Genomic DNA, 21675 nt, shown 5'->3' on the forward strand with positions numbered 1-21675 from the left:
CATGTGCACAAGAAATACATTTATTTTTGATTTCAAGAGAAGAACAAAGAAGAAACTATGATATGAACCCACTAGAGTTTGGGTTTGTAAAAACACAAACTTGAAGGAGAATACATTATGCCTCTACAGGGCAGTGTGGGGTTCAATAAGTTGTTGGGTGAGCAGATTGTGCTGCTTAGAGCGTTGTTGTTCTGGTTGTTTATGTGAATTGGATTTTAGTTGTTGTACAGCCATGTGTAGAAGAAATTCAGAACATTTAAATAATGAGTTTTCTCTGTCATACGAATGACATGACAACAAGACATCTTCTGATTTTCTGTCGATCTTGAAAGAATGATCCATCTTCTTAGATTCCTCCTGAGGTTTCTAACTTTCCTCTTTTTTTTGGTTTGAGTTTTTCCTTATCCAAACCAAGGAAATTCACATAGAGACTGTCATGTGCTGTAGCGTACATCGTTTACTTGACTTTCCTCACGATGTATTGTGTTAATTGAAACAACAAAGTCCCATAAAAATGATTATCTAAATGTGTGAAATCAAAATTGAACATGATTGATTTCACTCATCGGCTTGATCTGTCCTTTTGTTCAGCTCAATGTCATGGACCAGAAGATAATATGATGGAGCTTGTGTAGATGTTTCTGAAAGTAAATGTGTGAATACAGGATAGGGCATGAGTTGGTTTACTGTTTGATTATATACAGCATCTAGACTGTTTTTCTTGTGTGAAATCAGCATATGCAAATTATGTTCAATCACATACTCTTCAAATGTCAAGAATGAACTACCCCACCGATTTTCATATTTCTTGTTGATTTGGAAACCCTGAATTATTTTTTCCTTGTTCTGAGAAGTACCTGATTGCGACCAGGGCCGTCCCTCCCTACAGGCCAATCATGCAGACTGCATGGGGCCTCAACTTGCGGAGGGGGCCTCACCTTGCGGAGGGACCGGGAGGGAGCCTCAACTGAGCGGAAAATGTGGCGCACCTATGCGCTTATGCAGCGCAATTAGTGTGGCGCGGCACGGTTTCGCCGCTGCGAGGCTCCCCCCCCGAAACAGAGGGCCTCGCCATATAACTCTGCGTGGGGCCTCATGTTGGCCAGGGACGGCTCTGATTGCGACACTCCAGTCAATCCATGTTGCATTTGTAATATTACAATGTACTCCTCGAGGCTGAGTAATAAGAGGTCCAGGTTTTATGTATGTGCTGTGTTGAAAAGCTTGTATTCTAGTTTTAAATATGGATATGCATCTCTCTACAAATGTTTTGAAAACACCATTATGCCCATGTTTTTGTACCTGTATTAACAAAGGGGTGTGGTCCAGAAAAGTACGATTGATCTACAAAGACATCATCTGTTTCTTTCCCCTTCTGTTTCAAAATACCCACAAAATTGACATGAGCATTTCTTTCTTATCACAATATTCCTCTCTATATTCTCTTGTTCAGGGAGTACTGTATGTGCTTTTTATGGGACCTATGACAATCATGTTGAAAGTCTGATTTTGGGCCAATCATTTTTCAACCTTGGGTATGTTATCTCCGGGTAGGCCTAACCAGAATGATATTCACAATGTTAGACAGATGCTTGGTGTTAGATTAAACTCCATTTGACCCGTTGTGTATTCTCAAGAGCTTCGATATTTGCTATCCATGGTCACTTGTTATTCCGAGGCTCAAGTGAGAGGCAAAGGAGTCCCTCAGGTAAATAATCATGAAAGGCAACAGCCAGAGGAGGAGGAGCAGATCACCAGAACCAACGAGAGGCAGAGGAGACTAAAAGCAGAAAAAACGCTTTGTATTTCTTGTTGAGCAACCTATTTAAGTGCTTAGAGGACTGTTGTAGCGTGATGCATGCTTTGCATCCAAAGGGACGCAGAGGAGAAAACAGCGTTTGTTCCTGGTCACAATGCCACCGCTGCAGGGCTTTGAGAATTGACAGAGAGAGATGCTTGAGGGACACTCTCAGTTTCTTGGCAAAGCCTCAAAGGTGTGTTGTTGAATAGGTTTACAGCTGAGCCACTTAAGGCTGCCGAGTTCTCTCTCTGAGGCCCTGACACTGAAGGTTTATATAAAGTGTATCGAGTTGGCAGTGTAATGGATCTAAAATCCTTGGCCTTTTCATGCAATATTACCTGGTGTGATGATCTGTGAAACCAGATCAAGTTTTAAATGTTATTCTATAAACTGTTTCCATGTCGTACTATTTTCCATAGGCCTGGAAGTATGGCAAGTTTATAAAGCATCAGACCTTTTCATTTTCATATTGTGTTGAGTCTAGAGGCTTAATGTTATGGGCTCAGAACAGTCTCATAATACACACATGCACACAGAAGGATTCAAACTTGTATTTCCGGATCCATACTTGTGTTTTTCAATACACACACAAATGTATTCCGTTTCATATACATGTAAATAAAATCCAAATACAGAAAAAAGTTTTACATATGTATTTTTGATCCTCACTTATTAGTTTCCCGTTGAAATCCCCTGAACCTGCAAACACAAACAGCGTTCTGTGCACGGATCGCTTTGCATTCGTGTGTGGGTTTTTTGAGACTCCCCTGACGGTCAGCCGATTCGTACTTGTAATTTTTTCTATCTATAGCCAATCAGATGTCTCCTTCATTCTAAACCAATCACACGAGCGCGACCCCACGAGGGTAAAATTACTTCATATACGCATTTTGCGCAGTCCGGTCAGCTCGCTAAACAGAGGGAGGAGCATCAGGCTCATGCAGAGCAGCGTGTCTCCATCAGACTCAGCAGCTGATCTGATCTCTCTCTGGCGTCCGGTTATACTTCACTCACGTTTATGTCCATATCGATCAGATCCAGCTCTCCTGATCGGCCTTTATAGTGAGCACCGATCAACCTATTAAGAGTGAATATCGGCCGATAATGACCGGCGGGGCTCCCCCCGTTAACAGGTCACTGTCTAGCACTGGCTTCGTAGTGCACTGATCGATTAGGCTAAGCTAACCTGTAGCTGCTCCCTCCACACTCACAACAACTTCATACAGACATAAATAAAGCAGCTGTATTCGCCATACAGGAAACACACATTTAAAACGGTTTTGCCTGCCGTTTTTGTGTACACAAGCATTCATCAATGGTTTGGAAAGTGGCGCTGTACCTTAATAATATAAAGGCTTGTATTTTCGTGCATTTCCTGTTCGGAAAGTGGCGCTGTACTGAGAGTGGAGGTGTCCTGACATTAGCGCCTGCAGGCAGGCTCCATGGACCTGTCGGCTCCGGACTGCGCAAAATGCGTACATGAAGCACTACGTCATGAACGCAAGAAATCTACCCTCGTGGGGGCGCGCTCATGTGATTGGCTTAGAATTGAGGAGACATCTGATTGGCTATAGATAGAAATAATTACAAGTACGAATCGGCTGACCGTCAGGGGAGTCTCAAAAAACCCACACACGAATGCACAGCGATCCGTGCACAGAAAGCTGTTTGTGTTTGCAGGTTCAGAGGATTTAAACGGAAAACAAATATGTGAGGATCAAAAATACACATGTAAAACTTTTTTCTGTATTTGGATTTTATTTACATGTATATGAAACGGAATACATTTGTGTGTGCATTGAAAAACACAAGTGTGGATCCGGAAATACAAGTTTGAATCCTTTTGCGGATCATGAAATACAAGTGTGAATCCTTCTGTGCGCATGTGTGTATTATGAGACTGTTCTGAGCCCATATAATGTAGTCTGTGTTATATGATTCAAAGGAAACAATACACTCATTTGGATCCAAAATAAACAGTAAAATGTAGTTAGTACACCAAAAAGGGTTGGCACAATCATTTAATCAGGTATATTATTAGTTAAATTAATTATAATGTAATTATAATTACATGATTGTGTATTATTCGCATAACAGAGGAAACAAATAAATTGTTGTCAGGGGAATCATACAAAAACAGAAGAGGGACTGAATTCAGAGGTTCTTGAGTCTTTCATAAGGATGATTAATAAGATGAGATGAGATTTTGATGGAGGATACTGTTAAGTTGCGTTTAAAGTGCCATTGTCATCAGGTTCAATTGAGATATCAAATTGAGTATTATCGGCAAAGCTTTGGTAATAGATCGTAACTTGTAGACGGTAAAAAATAAAACAGTGACCTGTGTCATGACTCTGAGGCATGATCTATGCGTCTTAAAGAAAGTGTTATTTATAACAACATAAGAACATTCTTGAATCTAAATATGTTCCTCATTTTATAGCAAAAACCATTGCACCAGCAGTAACCCCTTATAAATGGCTTGCCGCATCAACACAAAATATCAAGAGTAATACAGCAGGTTGTATTACTGTTGTGCTTTTATTTATGTCTTAATGTGTGCATAGGTGTATACATGTGTTTGTTTATTGTGTGTGTATAGGATATACATATTTGTATATGTATTTTTGTATTCGGGATTGTGGGAAACGGTATTTTGATCTCTCTGTCTGTACACACACTACATTACATCACTTGTTAGACGCTTTTATCTAAAGTGACTTACATACATTTAATACTGTGGGCAATCCCCACAGGAACAATTTGGGGTGAAGTGTCTTGTCCAAGGACACAGCAGGATTCCAACCAGTGCCCCCGTGATCCAAAGATCAGTGCACTAACCACTGAGCCACAACCTCCCTTGATAGGGAAACACACAAACTGAAAGATTGACAATAAAGTTGACTTTAACTTTGAAGCTGTGCGAAAAACAGAGTTGTGGTCAACATTCCTGAAAGCTGCATTTGCAAAGCACCAATTTTAAAGGGGACCTATCATGCAAAAGGCACTTGTTGATGTCTTTTATACATAACTATGTGTCCCCGGTGTGCCAGGGAACTCACGCAGCGTCAGCAAATATAACCCTCTCTCTTTTCCTTCGTACCAACATCTCTAAAAACGGGGGTACAACGGAGCTGATCCAGATGTGTGTCCGATATGACGTAATATCGGAAATGTGGACCCACGGCCCTATCAGAAACGTTGCTATCAGAAACAATGACCGACTATTTTGGACGTAATATGGTCGGTGTTTACATCAGCATCGCTAACACTCAGAGCTAACCTGTACTGGAGAGCATGTGTGTGAAGAAACAGGAAATAAAAAGGAACTCACCTTGTGGTATAACCAGTGTTGGGACTAACGCGTTACAAGTAACGCGTTACTGTAACGCCGTTATTTTTGGCAGTAACTAGTACTCTAACGCATTACTTTTTAAATTCAGTAACTCAGTTACCGTTACTACATGGTGCGTTACTCCGTTACTGCGTTAGTTTTTTTATATAGTCAACAGCCAGGTGAACAGAGATGAGTACTGTACTTGAGTACAGTACTTAGATACTTCCTGTGTCACATGCGGAGACGCGCTGTGGGCGTGTTTGTGTTGTTTACTAACAAGACTGTCATGGCGGCGGCGGAGCTCAAGTCTAGTTTCTCCACCTGGAGATATTCTCACTATTTCACTTTTGTCGAGCACAAAGAAAATAACGTTTTAGTTAAATGTAAGTTGTGTCCTGGCGGGTCAAAGAGCCTATCTACTGCCCAAACCAGTCATTCACATTTCTTAAAACATCTGCAAACACAACATGCTGGGACGAAGCTAGTAGCTAACACCACAGAGACTCAGCCGACGCCACTCCACCTCCACCTGCACCTCAGCAACAGCGGCTGGATTTTAACCAAGGGACTGCTAGCCAGGGAAAAGTCGATAAAGCCATTGCACGGTATGTTGTAGAACACATGCAGGCTATTGCTACAGTGGAGTCACCCGCTTTCAGGGAGCTAGTTAGCATGATAGCATGTTCGGGCGGCACACGGCATATGAAACGGAACACTTTTTCCAACTACCTGGAGAAAGAATATACACAAATGTAAAGCCAGCTAATATCGATGCTATCCAGATTGCATATAATGCATGTCAAGTTGATCAACAGATTGTATTGTTCTCCAATGCAATAACAGTACTGAAATGAAGGATAAGGGCATTAATATAATGGGAGCCCTTTTTTAAGTAACTAAAACGTTACTTTTCACAGTAACGCATTACTTTTTGGTGTAAGTAATCAGTAAAGTAACTGAGTTACTTTTGAAATGAAGTAACTAGTAATGGTAACTAGTTACTGGTTTTCAGTAACTAGCACAACACTGGGTATAACCGGCAAGAGAGAAAGCCTTTGAGCTCCATACTGTTTCAGAAATAATCCTTGATCTAATAATCCTTGCGTTTCATCACCGCAGCATTTTAGACAGTATCTGCCAGGTCCAGCCTTTCCTCCTACAAAAAACGACCATATAGGTTGATTGTTCAGCAGCTTATTACGACCCAGAGTCACGTTTTAAAGGCTAGTGATCGTGTAAGAAACAACTTGCTCCCGTTGATTGCAAATGCTCCGGAGATTATTTTATTCACAAATAACCCTCTCTGGAAAATCCTAAATTGTGCAATAGTTTGGCCATTGAAATGCTTTTTGATTAGATTTCTAGCGAGAAGTGTATATTGTACTTTTATAATCTACGTCCAGTGGATGTGTAGGATCTATAGTTTGATAGATATTACGAAGATGACTTGAGGTCTCGCCAGGAGAATGTGTATATGTGACTGCTTCCATGTAAAGTTAGCGTCATCCCTCACGGGGTGAAAACGGTATTTCCGGTATCGAAGTTTTCATTATAAAACCGGAAATATTCCCCTCACTGTCGAATGATTACACAGTGATATCTGCATTAGTCATCCACTAAAAAACATCAGTTTATCCTTGTTAATTACACAATATTGATTGGTTTAAATTGTGTACAATGCTTTTGTGTTTTTAACCTTCGATTCGGAGAAACAAATAGTTTTTTCGGAGTTTAGACACTACAGAGTTTCCAAAGACACTACATTACCCAGAATCCCGAGCTATTGTTTGGGACTACAAGATCCGCCTTGCTTTACAAACCTTGTGATTAGTCCTCAAGCTCTGCGATTGGATGTTGGAGTGCAGTGCGACAAGGTTACGCCGAGCGTCAAACAGCTCTTTGAAATGGAACCACGGCAGACTATCCAAAACTGGACTTGGACGGGTCCAGCCCTCCCCCCCAGAACTACACATGCTGGCTATTGTGTGTTTCGCAACATGTTCTATGGCACGTGGGAATTGTAGTTTTAAAAGACGTTTTCGTTTTTCCCACAATTAGAAGTTGCCAGTATTAAACTGTGTACACCCCTGGAGGTTTAGGGGATACGAAACACAGTGGTGTTATGACATGTAAATATTAATAAATGGGTGGAAATTGCTTGTGTCATCAGTAAAGTGGAACTTCTGTGTGAACTATTCATATCTTAAACTGAACTGTAACTTTTTATTCATGTATTTTTTCTTTTAATGTTTCTTTTATTATCTTTTCTTTTTAATGACTGTTTTTAAATGCCTTTATCTGAATGTCTTTCATTATTGTAAAGCACCTTGAATTGCCTTGTGTTGAAAGGTGCTATATAAATCAACTTGCCTTGCCTTGTGTCCATAATGGACAGCATTAATATACCCACATGACAGCTAAGGTCAGACGAGCTTTATTTAACAGCTGGTCTTATGTCTGTGACCCCTCCTGTTGTTAGTTGATAAGCCTGAAATATGCACTTGTTAATAGCTTGCTGTATAAACAAAAACACCAAATGTCATGTCTGGCACCATGCTCACACGTCTGCTCACTGATAAGGCAGGTTTTTCTTTATTTTGAACAAACTTTTGAAACTCTGAGATCGACATTGTTTACACGAATGTTTGAACTTTTATTTGGAGCAATACATGTACGGATACTATGTGTTTCTATACCGTGCAACTAACTTATTTTGTCTATAGCACGACATAGCTGCACTATTTTAAGGCTTGTAACTGTATGTTATATTGCATTATGTTGCATTGTTGGAGGATCTTGAGACTCAATATTTTAATTCAATCAGGAGAGACATGATGTATGGAATACATATTTATTATCGGTCACATTATATCAATGGAACATAATGATGACAGTTCATCACAAATGAATGAATGTTGTTTTGGCGATTAGGCCCAAGTTTTAGTAGGATATCAATCGGGAAGGGAAGAACCATTTCCGATGAACCCCCCTGGGTCTAGACACTGGTGGTGGTTATAAGTGGTTAGGTCCGGTTGGAAGGGAGAAGGTTAAGCTTGGCCCTGAGTTGGAAGCCGGAGGCGAAGGGGTGGAGGAGGGTTGCGCGTTGACACCTGGAAGACAGCTGATAGAACAGGGGAGAGCATATATAGAGGGGTTAACAGGTGCGATGATTAGCCCTGTAATGAAGGGGCGTGATAGGTTTAGCTGAGGAGAGGCGCTCCCTGTCATTTAGATGCAGGGAGCAAGTATTGCCATGACGCGCAATACGGAGTGTTAGGTCTTCCTGTCTGAACTTGCGCTAAGCTTCATTTGCCAAAACTATGCTATTTTGCATGGGACAAAAAAAGCCTTTCAATATTTGAATCTATTGTCAAAAAGCAAACAAGAATAAAGTTAAATAATTTTAACGAATGCCCTTTTGATTTGTCATTGGCTGCGCTGTATTACAGTAAACAGCTTTCTGAAGAACAAGGGCCAGACATTTTTTGCACATCCACTGTTTTCCAGTGGAAGAAACAGCAATGGGTGATGATGTAAGTCTGTGTCTATCTCCATCCTGCCTCTTTAAGCATATCTATTGAGAAGCTGTTACTGTCAGTCTTAGGCCTATCTTTCCCTTAAAGCTGTGTTATCACGTTATGCTGAATTTACCAGAGTTCTCTCTCGCGGCCTGACATCAAACAAACATGATCCTTTTACCGCTCCACACTTCTGGAGAAGCTGCTCACTGGTTCAAAGGCCTCCTGCTGAGAATGGCAAATACAGCACTTCGCAGGAGGCCAAAGCTAAAACAGGAACAATAACTTTCTTGTCCAACACAGAGCAAGACATGCTGTCAACAAACAAGCTCCACTGCAGAGCTTTCCTCCACCAATGTGGGGGGGGGGGGGGGGGGGGGTGCTGTTGACACCTGCCATATTCTGCTGCCAGTGTGTTCTGACTTTTAGTTCTAACGCTAGTTCAACTTTAAGTTCCTCAAATAACTTTAGTCGTAGAATGAGATGCAAAAGCACTATTTGTCTTTCTACTGTGAAAGCATGGTCATTGCCAACAAAAAATAGTAAGCTGCTCCCTGAATGAGACAATCATATTGCACAATTTCACTATTTTACCATTTTTCGTTTTGTATTTACTTGCACAATTGTTTCTGTTTATCTGTTTTATTGTGTTGCGCTGTTTGAGAAGCCTATGACCTAAGATGTTCATCGTCATAACTACACTGTAGCTATGTACGTATGACTAATGAAAGCCTTGAACCTTGAACCTGACATTAGCATATCTCTGCAACATTTTGGCAATCTAGGTGTCAGAACCCACTGGAGCGCAGAGTCACATTCACTCTCACAAACTCAATTATTTTCCCTGGCATAGGAGCAAAATGCTGCAGAAAAGATGCAGAGCACAGACAAAGGAGCAGCACTGCAACACAGGCAAGCCGAGTAAGACAGGGACGTTCAGTTCAGAGAGGCAATTGGCTTTATTTTAGCCATTACGATCAATTTAAAGATCAGCTCTAAAAATATATCCACTGCTCCAAAGCACTTTGCATTTCTTATAACTGTTTCTAACAACAAATCTTTCTATGCATTGCTCTGTCTATTTCTGACTAGCCAGAAATAGTGTATCCCTGGAAGTGCGTTATTTGGGCATATATATACACTTGTATAATTATATGCATACTGAATCATTAGGAGGTAATATTTAACCTGTGTTTAGGTTAATTAGCCTTGTTTTTAGCTTGTTGTCAATTCCATTATTTGTAAGAACCATAAGAGCAACCAAAGATTGCACATTTTGCCGATCAAACCGATTCTGATGGGTTTGTCTTTTCTGTCATATCTATTCTCAATCTTAGTCAAATCTTATTCTGTATGCAGGGTTCATATTTATTTTAACTCGACATGCATTGCCACTTCAACACTTTCTTATTTAATTTCTCTAAATTTCCCTTAAAAAAAAATGCAGATATTTGCCTGTTTTTTCTGCTCCCCCATGTTCCCATATTTCACCTCAGCCTGTTTCTCAAGTGAAAGAGACAATGCTGCTGCATTCAAGTCTGATGGGAACACTAAGATCTGAGAAAATCACCATCACAATTACCCCTTTCACACCAACACGGTCCCAGGGCCGGTTCGCAGCTGGAGCTTGAAAAGCACCTGTTTTTCCTGTTCACACCGCAGCGGAGCCGCCTCTAAGCTCCGGAATCCGGGTCGTTCCGAGCACCAAAAAGCACCTTACGTCACGCTTACGTCGGAGGGGGGCGAGATTAACCTAAGCTAACAGTTAAAGGCGAGTACGGCAAATAAAAGTTGTAACAAGCAGTAGTGCTGAGCAAAGTGACTAGAACGCAACCACACACTTGGAAAAAAAACAAACACACTTTATAAAGTCAGGCAACACTAACCAGGCTTCTTGTGATTCTGTTTATTTGTGCCTTACTTTGACCATCCGTTCACTGTTATCGATCATTATGGAGAGCAGGCAGACGTTTTGTTTTGTATTATAGCAGCTATCGGATGGAATCAATACATGGGCTGCACAGGTTGTCATGTCCGACCATCACAAGTAGAATCATAATGAAAAATACACCGGTAAAATGTGCCTGTAGAAAAGGGCTTATGCCACAATAGGATAGCAACAAGTAGTCAAGTTATAGTCAGTTTAGCTTCGGTTGCTATGCTAACATCACCCATTTTACACCAGAGAAACTTTCATAACAGCGTTGTGATGCCAAACAGTGTCAATTCAGACTGACACACATTCACTTATGGGGAATTGGGGATATGTATCAGCTGCTTGTGTGACAGTCGGACAGTGAATACTTTACAGCGGCCGCTGCTGTGAGTTAACGGGAGAATAAACTCCTGTGGAAGAGCAGCCAGCACTGCAGTAGTCGGTAAATGCCACTGTAACACATTAATAAACAATGAACAAAGGCACTCTGGAGAAAAGTATAAGGTTGGAGAAGTCGTTATTGTTACGGTGTGTGCAGGAAGCAGGACCCAAATGCAGATTAAAGTGTCAAAAATATCTCCTTTATTTCAAGGCTATACTATAAACAAAGACAGAACAGAACACTCACCGAAGACCAGGTCATAACACAAGACGAACCGACAAAGACAGACAGAAAAACCAGAACTTAAATACACACAAGACTAATTATACAAACAAGACACAGGTGAGGAGGGAGGAGAAAACACAGGGACACCAGGTGAACACAATCGGGTAATAAGACACACCAGGGAAACTAACGACAGGGAACCACAGACAGATCTAAAGACAAAACACCACGCAGACAGAAAACCAAATACATATCTAGACAAGACACAACACAACACAGACAGAAACAGGCAAGACAGGAGGTGAAGACCTTTCAAAATAAAACATGAAACAAAAGACAGAAAAAGACAAGACAAAATACAACACAGACAGATCTTGACAGTTATTTAATTTAATCTGGCTTCGTATGATTAAAAGCAACACGATCATCGACCCGACGCAATCCCCCATTGTTGTTGTAGTTAGCGCCGTTGGGGAGAAAATCAGCGACGTAAACGGTGACGTCATGACGCAGCAGCGGCAGCACCAGTCGGGCTCTGGGCGGTGTGAACAGAGCGGGAGCTGAACCGAAGAACTGGGAACGGGAAAAGCCTTGGTGTGAAAGGGGTAAATGAAAGGCGCCCAGGAAACAGCAGGTTTGCCCCCTGATAAAAGACCCACCACTTGGGATAAGAGCAGACAAATACAAAGGGGGAAGAATTATATCTATATGGATTTTTCTTCACTTTCTTTTTTTTGTGACCAACTTTTTTTTGTTTTGTTTTTTTCCTCACAAAAGGGAGTTATACAGATACAAATTATATAGACAATATAGATAATACAAAAAGAAAAGATAAAGGAAAAAAAAAAGAAGCCAACCTGTCCCTCCCCCTTCCCACCCATCTTGCCATTTCACAGAAAGTCCTACCTGATGTTTGTTAGCAATCGTCTGAGTTCATCTATCTATTATATTATATATGTTATTTATATTATAGCATAACAATGTATCCACATAAAATACATTCATACCTTTTTTCACATAACATTTTATCTGTTTAAGCTGAATTGTGATTAACTCCTAATAATCTACAATTGCACCAAGGTGTGCGTATATGTACAATCATCATTTACATGAATGATATTACCCGATCAGCAGCTCTTTGAATAGCCTCTAATGTTTCCCCCTTAGCCTTATTAGCAGAAGAGATTGACAGCTCTGAGATTAGTAGGTTCATGGAAGGATGATATCCATTGCTTAATAAATAAAGTATGTGGGGGTTTCCATCGTATTACAATTATTTTGTTGCTGTTAGTCCAGCGAAAAGCACCCTTTTCTGATGTTTCTGTAGATCAAGAGAATAATCATCATTCAACAATACAATATTTGGGGGACAGGGTATGTGAACTCCAATAATCTCAGATACAATGTCAATAACCTGTTTCCAGAACGTTCTTACTGCAGTACATTCATAAACCATGTGTACATGTGCCAATAGTCTTTTGGTTACAGAGAAGGCATATGGGGCTTGGATCATCCTTAATTGACAGCATTTTCTGGTTGACAGGTAATATCTGTGTATCATTTTATACTATATTTTAGCTCATTCAGAATGCAGCGGCTCGTCTGGTCTTCAACCTTCCAACATTTTCCCACACCACTCCGCTCCTCCGCTCCCTTCACTGGCTTCCGGTAACTGCTAGAATTCACTTCAAGACACTGGTACTTGCGTACCATGCTGCGAATGGATCTGGCCCTTCCTACATCTAGGACATGGTTAAACCGTACACCCCAGCACGTGCACTTCGCTCTGCATCAGCCAAACGACTCGCTGCACCCTTGCTGCGAGGGGGACCCAAGTTCCCATCAGCAAAAACACGTGGGTTTGCTATCCTGGCTCCAAAATGGTGGAATGAGCTCCCCATTGAAATCAGGACCGCAGAAAGCTTACACACCTTCCGGCGCAGACTGAAAACTCATCTCTTTCGACTCCACTTCGAGCGATAGAATGACTAACAAAGAACTGCTAACAGAGCACTTATATACTAATAAAGGACTGGCTTATCTAAAGCCAGTTGAGTAGCACTTGAAACGATTGGCTCTTTGAAACCTGATGTTCTTATATGATTCTGTTTTCTTCAAGGTTGTGTCTTCCTGGTCGAATGTACTTATTGTAAGTCGCTTTGGATAAAAGCGTCAGCTAAATGCAATGTAATGTAATGTAATGTAATATCAATTGGTGATTGTGGTTACGCGATGTTAAGGAGATATTATTCCATATTCTCTGTCAATCAATAGTCTTCGTATAATTTTTTAGATCTGCGTTCCATACTGCAGAGATGCCAATATATCCGGTTAATTTATCTTGCAGTTTTTTATATATATATGAAGTAGTGCCGCTCACACTGTTTGGACTTAATATGACCTTAACTAATTGATGTGTTGGCAGAGGTTGATTCCAAGGAACTCCATATGTGCGCATGGCAGTACGTAGTTGCAAATAGAAAAAGAAGGAAGAGCCAGGCACATTATACGTGTCTTTCAATTCTTGGAAGGACATCAAGCCATTGTCGTTGGTTATGTCAGAAATATAATGTATTCCTCGAGTTTACCATTGTGGGAATTGGATTGCTTTTTTCCCAATACGTAGTAACAGGTTATGAAAAATAGGTATGTTACTATGCCAATACAGACCAATTGCACAATTTCTCTACATGTTTTTTTTCTTCACTTTCTGTGAACTGCATTTAATATTTACCTCCTGGCTCAAAGTTTTCTCGGTGTGATGGAGGCTAAACGGATATTACAGGATGTCAATCTAAAGGTCTCACAGGGTTTCCTCTGATGTCTTAAAAGTGATCAATATAGCTCTGAAAGACCTAGCCCTCTTGAAGTTACTTAAAGTTGCATGAGCTTTGTAGAAAAATAATATAAAGGAACACCCTATGCATTGTATTTACTGCTAATCCCCGGTAATATTGAAATACTGGTTTATTTATTTAAAGGAGACCTATCATGCTATATTTAAATGATATAGTGTATGACCATACCTATATATAAGGTATATTTATACATTTAATTTTTCAAAATACCAAACAGATCATTTTTTAGACATGCCTCGTTTCGCTCATTTTCGCTCTATTCCAAGCCCGTCTTTGAAAATTCTGAGCAGCAGCTGACCACGCCCCCCTGCAGAAGAGCAGGCATGAGCCGGCGAGAGTCACGTTACCATGCTTGCTGTGATTACGAGTGTCGAATAAACATATCATCTCAGAGCAATGCATGTGTTCAAGCATATTATCAATTTGATCCAGAAACTGACCATGAAGCAGCGGAGGTTTTGGTGGAGGTGCAAAAATCTCGGTTGCAGCAGGACGTTTCTGAATGGTTAGCTGACAAGCTGTTGTCCCTATTTATTTTACTCTGTTACGATGCTTGCTCCTTATTCGGTTCATATTTTGGCTAATTAGCAAGAATGCAATGTGTACAGTTTGTAACGCAAAAACAGCGATATATATATATTTATAAAGGGAGACATTCATATTTTCAGCATATATACGATGGCCTCATTGCGTTTAATAGTTTACAGTCCTTTTCTTCCAACATCGTGCAACAACCGTTGGAAAGTTGAATAACTTAGGATGATAAAAAGTATAACTCCAACAACACCTCAGTTGTCAGCAATGTGTGTAGTTTCATGTGTTTTTAAAAGCTCAGTTATTGACTTCTTTGTACAAATTGCGCCACGATGCCTTCTGAACGGAGAATGTGCTGCACGTCTGTTTAAATACATTTTTCACATGTCATTCAATATATGTTTATCACAATGTGTCAAGACGGATGCAGTAACTTGAGGACTCTGTAACCTGTATGGTGGACCATCCTGGATTGGAGCCTGTGTGCCTAAATGTGTTCTCCCTGCAGAATGCGTTGAATATTTACAGAGCTGAACATGGTGGACTACAGTTGAGGCAAATAGAGCAGTGAGTGGTTTGTTTGTTTTGACTGAAATTGTAAAACGAATGCTAATATTGTTCATGGAAATAAATACTGGTGTATATGGCTTTATGCAATCTTTCATTCTGTCATTGTACATGTACTATTATATTATATACTACACAGCAATGGCATAACACACCCATGTGTATGACAAAAAGTTCCACACACACAACCTTATGCTTTTGAAATCAGAATATTCTTTACCCATCCAAACATGAATAATCACGACACATTTTGATATCAACTCAGAACTTTATTGTCAAAATCAACAGTTAAAAAAACCCATAAAAAAAAAACTAAATGTAGCCTACTTGTATTTTGTATAAATGACACTAAATATTTTTACAGAAGCTTTGTGAGCTGGTGCTGGGGCTTCCTTGGACGCAGGATCAGAGTGGTGATTCCGGCCTGCGTTGTCCTCAGGATACGCAGGGAGTTTCCTGATCCGTGAAATGTCGATGTTGGGTTCAGACAGCAGCCAAATTGAACCGTGTAGCATACCCGGCGATGACCTCCTCCCTGTCAGGTCGCTCATAATGGTGCAGGGTCCACAAAGACTTGGTCGAAGATGAGGTCCATCAAGTTGGCCACGTAGGGCTGTGCAATGGTAAAAAAAGCACAACAAAAAATGTGGTTTAGATTAGTATATGCATGTAAAAAACTGAAACTTCTTTCTAATTTTTTTATTTTATATTTGTAAATAGTTGTATAATAAATATTTTAAACACTTACGGAATGTGGGGTCAGTCTTTACTGGTTTTGCTCTGCATTCTCCCTTCCTGGCCTTTGGGAACTGCAGTTTATACAGAGGGTTTCCAGTGGATGTAGTGGCTTGTGCACGCTCAGCGTTTTCATTGTAGTGCAGGGCTGCCAGGTACAGTCTTTCATTTCCGCCATGATAAAAAAAAATGTAAATAATAGCAAAGGATGTACAAATTGTCACTAATTAGTAAGTATGTGAGGTGCTGGCCTGTAAAGAAGAACACATAATTAGAACAAAATCATCTCAACTTAGTATTCAGGATGAGAAAATACTATTTGGATAAATATAGTCTGAAATCCCAAAAGATGGGGCTAAAACTCTCTATTTAGCAAAGCTCTTTGCTTAGCCTTTTCCAATCTGAGTTAGTTTTGAACCGTAACGTGCATGCTGTGTTTCTGACTCAATACAGATGATGTGTTGGAGAGAGGTTGAGCTCAGTAGACTGACTGTAATGAGTGCTAGCCACTAATTAGCCTGTTGCTAGAGGTAAGGCCTTGTCAACAACAACAGACCAACGGGGCTTTAGCTCAGTTTTACTCGTGGTGTGTGTGTCCCCTCGCATACATACACAGTGTTGTATCCTAACACACCCCCATTTATATTCATGTGCGCAAACAAGTAAACACACAAAAGCTTTTACATATAACGCTGCAAAAAACGGCATGTCTCATTAGCGTAGCTTAGCTTACAGATCGATGATATCTGATCGTTCTTACAGACTACAATCACAAAAGCTTTTACATATAACGCTGGAAAAAACGGCATGTCTCATTAGCGTAGCGTAGCTTAGCTTACAGATCGATGATATCTGATCGTTCTTACAGACTACAATCACAAAAGCTTTTACATATAACGCTGGAAAAAACGGCACTTGCCTACAGAAGATTACGTTTGTTATTATAACTTCCTCAATATGATTTTAGAGGATACAAAATACTAATAAATAGGAGAATAAATACTTGTGTTATCGCCTAGGGCGTGGCTTTACAGCCTTCACACAGATCGCCATTACGGCAGTATGTCTGAACATGTTAGAAAATGCCTGATAATTCAAATAAAAGACAAAGCAAAGACTGCGGAGCGTACAAAATAAAATGCTACAAAAATATATAAACACCTAACCGATTACTATTTGGGTTTGAGGCGACATTGATACGGCGAAGCTACATGCTACATGCTACAAGCTAGAGATAGCTTTATCAGGAAAAACACCGCTAAATAAAAACTTACAGCTTCAAAATTGGATGTGTCCTCACTGGCCTGGTCCCGGATGGTTGGTATTGATCCCGGGTTTAGCATTACTTTGGAGGCATATCCGTGTTGGACTTGAGAGAAGTTCATAAACATGTCCGTCGTAAAATGTTTGGAACACACAAACAGAAATCTGCCGTGGTCTTCTGGCACATGTCCCTTGTAAATGAAGTCTAGCCAAAGATTCATTTATTTTTCCACTGATAGCATTGCATGCAGTCCCCTGTCCCGAGTCTTGCAGCCAACAACAGCACAACGTTTAACTATCTTAGACATCCTGGCAAGAGCAGGCAAAAACACAGATGTGGGTTGATTTAGCCTGCCGATAGCCTATATGCAATGAGAGGTTTGGCAATGCACGTGGCCGTGGCTCATTCCCCTGATAGGTGGAGAGTTGACCAATAAGCCGAGGACTTCTCTGTGACGTAGAAAAGTGTTGAAATCTGGATCCGTTTTTTTCAGATCCGTTGCAGCCCCTTTTTTAGAGATTTGGCGAGGGAGGAAAATAGAGAGGGTTGTGTTTTCTGACACTTGGTGAGTTCCCTGGAACACCGGGGACACATATTCATGTATAAAAGACGTACAAAGGTGCATTTTGCATGATAGGTCCCCTTTAACCTTTACTTTAACATTACAATAATATTCTGATGGAGGCACAATATCCAAAATGCATTAATGAAAGAACATTTTTGACGATGTAAATACATTCATTGCTGATTTATCCATTTCTCTATTATTATTTTTTAATGATAGTTTGGCATGGTTGTTAACCTCATTCAATGTCAAGTATCTCAGAACGTCTTTAGTTTGAATTAATTAGCGTTTAGTTTGTGTTCATGATTGTTGATGAGAGCTGATTGGTGGCTGACTCATCAAGCTGTTATGTAATTGACTTCGTGCTTTCTATTTCTAAAAGGAACCAAGTAAAATGCTTTCATTGCGACAATTAAGCCTGCTAATTCATTAGTACACTGAACCATATAAGTGGTTACATAATTAAATTAGAAAATAAAAGGACATTTGAAAGGAAAGTGAAAACGTAAGTCTGCAACAACTGCACCATAAAGTCAGTGTTATTCATGTTTGGCAACGTTTTTTTAAACTTTAGTCTCCAGCAAATTAGATTCATAGATAAGCTTTTTCAAATCAAAACAATATAATAAAATGTGTCTCCAGTTGAAAAAATGGGTTCACTGAGAAAACAAAGAGAATCTGGAGAAATGAGAAAGTTTTTAGTATTTTCTTCTCGCCTTTTCAGCTTATACTATACAGTCATTATAATTTGTCTTTGAATTTCTTGAGGGATACTGACATTATCGTACCGCAGTCTCCCAAATTATAATTGGATCTGCTCTAAGAGCACAGCATCTCTCACATGTGCAGCTTCTTTCTTTCTTTTTCCCTTTTAAGTCTGTGTTTGTGTGTCATTGTGGCTAAATACAGTCCTGGAGACACCTACTGTGTCAGAAGATAATACATGAAAGGTGTTGAGTACTTTGCCAGTGGTTTATATGGTCTATTCATTCTTTTACATCACACCCCTGTAGAACACTTTGCCTGATAGGGTTAGGGTTAGTTTTAGGGTAATTTTGTCCTGCAGAACAAGGATGTATAATACTTGATTGTGCATTACAGAGTTAAGGTTATACAATTGTTTTTACAGGAGGAGACCAGGTGAACCAACAGTTGGAATAGAAGAGCTTAGACCATTAGTCTAGTGCAGTGGTTCTCAAAGTGGGGGGACCAGGAGGAAAAATGGTTATAAAAGAAAAAAAGAAAAAATAAATCATAATTTGAAAAATTATTGATTCGAAAATAATATGATGCAGTACAGTACTATTACGTCTGGGTCTCAGAGTTGCATTAAAGCTCGGCGCTGTGTGTGTGTGTGTGTGTGTGTGTGTGTGTGTGTGTGTGTGTGTGTGTGTGTGTGTGTGTGTGTGTGTGTGTGTGTGTGTGTGTGTGTGTGTGTGTGTGTGTCTGTGTGTGTGTGTGTGTGTGTGTGTCTGTGTGTGTGTGTGTGTGTGTGTGTGTGTGTGTGTGTGTGTGTGTGTGTGTGTGTGTGTGTGTGTGTGTGTGTGCGTGTGTGTGGAACGAGCCATTTTGTGTGTGCGAGCGAGAGAGAGAGAGAGAGAGAGAGAGAGAGAGAGAGAGAGAGAGAGAGAGAGAGAGAGAGAGAGAGAGAGAGAGAGAGAGAGAGAGCGCACCAGTACAGGAGATCGTTGTTGTTAGCTTCTGGTGCTAGCGAACTACGCTAATGAATATAAGGAGTTTATTCAACAACAAAGTGGAGGAGAGTCCTCTCCTGTCAGACTGAGAGGCTCAGTGAGCTAAAGGAGTCTCTCAGTGTTATCTCAGTGGGTCTCAAATGTTTTGGTCACCATTAATGTAAACAATTATTTCTGAAGCACACGTTTATAAATGAAAAACAGGTATGAAATACTATATGACAGTAAAACAAGAAAAATGTTTAAAAGGGTGATTTGTAAAATATCCATAAAGAAAAAGTAAATCTGTTTACAGTTCTGTTTCATATGGGTGTTGAGAGATGTATCCATAGATCTCTTCATTTTGCTGTCAAAGTGCACCAGATTGATGCTTTCAACTTCAATATGTACCCCCCTATGTGAGGTCACACAACACCTATAAAAATAGCACTTTACCCCTGCTTACACCTATATGCCATGAGCTGATAATCGAGGCTTCATTGTAACAGTCGCGGGTACACTGTATATGCGTGGGGATTGTTGCAGTAGAAAATTCCACTGTAGCGCCCGGTACATTAATGGGAAACCCTAAATGTTTGAGCACCCTCTATGAAACGTCAAGCTACCCCACAGCACCCCCAAAACAAATCTCTGGCGCCGCCACTTAGCCTGACTATTTGTGTTGGGGGGGCCCAACTTTTTTTTTTATCCATAGGGGGGGCCTGACAGAAAAGGTTTGAGAACCACTGGTCTAGTGTGATTTGATATGACGTAAAACATATGAAAAATATTGAATCAGTCCTATATTCCTATACTCACTCGTTGTACAAATACACCTACAGTATATACACTTAAAGAATGTGTTTAAGGAAAACAGTTTGGAGTAGCTATTTATTTCACCAATACCAACATTCCCAGTTAGAGAAAGGATGCAAGGTAAAATACCATTTGTCTTGGACCCGTAAACCCCTAAATCTGCCCATTGAAAACGTATGTTAATGCTCCTCACAATCAGAAACACACAAAAAATACACTTATCTAATAATTTCCTTAAAGGCATACAAGTCACTTGACTTAAATATCACAGTTTTAAAGTAAACTATGTTAGGTTAATAGCAATCAAATTAGTTTGGCAAAATGGACACAATTTGAATTGCAATACTGAATGCCATCTTATCTTGCTCTTTGACTAGGGAAGTGAAGAACAGTTTGGTAGTAGAGTCAATATATCCATATCACAAAAAAACTGCAGTCAATAATCGTCCAACTTGCATCAACTTTTACAATTCACGTCCTTGGGTCACCAGCAAAACACTTGCCAAGTTTGAAGTGGATTGTTTTTACAGTAGAAAGTTCATGAAATATGCGAAGGACCACACACAGAGAAAAGAATCCTCACATTATAATATAATGCTTTGTGTTTCTTCAAACTCCTGTTTATGACACATTCCTTTTTTAAGCTGCCACTCAGACCTACATTCCTGTGTAATCATGAGTCTTTATACAATTCTAACAAACTTGTATAAATCAGTGCCAACCCTGTCTCACGACATTTCGTGTTATAGTCACGAAATGTAATCTATTGATTCGTGTTCACCAACACGATTTTCCCCTTTTTTTCGTGTCACACAGAACGATTTTAAAAGCAATGTATTTCTATTGGTAGTATGTTTCGTGCCTGCAGCACGTCTTTTTGTCTGGTCGGGTCTTGGAAGACCGGAAGCTGTGTGGTTCATAAAAGCATGTTATTACTCAATATCAAGTCACGATTATTGTTTTTATTTTAAATTGTATAATGTCTGACTTTTTTTGCCGTCCGTGAGGAAAAGAAATGGGGCTCAGAGCCTCAGAATACTTAAATATGTATTCTTTAAATATTTTATTCCTTCTAATTTGTTATTCTTTTCTAAATAACACACTGTTATTTACTCAACAATAAAACACAATTATCCTTGTTTTTATTTATTTGTTTAATTCTATAATCTCTGGCTTTTTAGATTTAAAAAATACATATCCTACGGTGGCCCTGAAGTGCAAGACACCACAGCATTTCAGAAAACACTACAGCATTACAGAAAACGCTACAGCATTTCACAAAACACTACAGCATTTCACAAAACACTACAGCATTTCAGAAAACACTACAGCATTTCACAAAACACTACAGCATTACAGAAAACACCACAGCATTTCACATTGGACGGAAAGGGTATTCCTTTAGGGAGAACACTTCTTGTTTGTGATTGGACAGAGCCAGCCAGAGAAGCACTGCTGTGATTG

The sequence above is a fragment of the Pseudochaenichthys georgianus genome, chromosome 7 (genome assembly GCF_902827115.2).
Source record: "Pseudochaenichthys georgianus chromosome 7, fPseGeo1.2, whole genome shotgun sequence".
Classification (NCBI taxonomy): Eukaryota; Metazoa; Chordata; class Actinopteri; order Perciformes; family Channichthyidae; genus Pseudochaenichthys; species Pseudochaenichthys georgianus.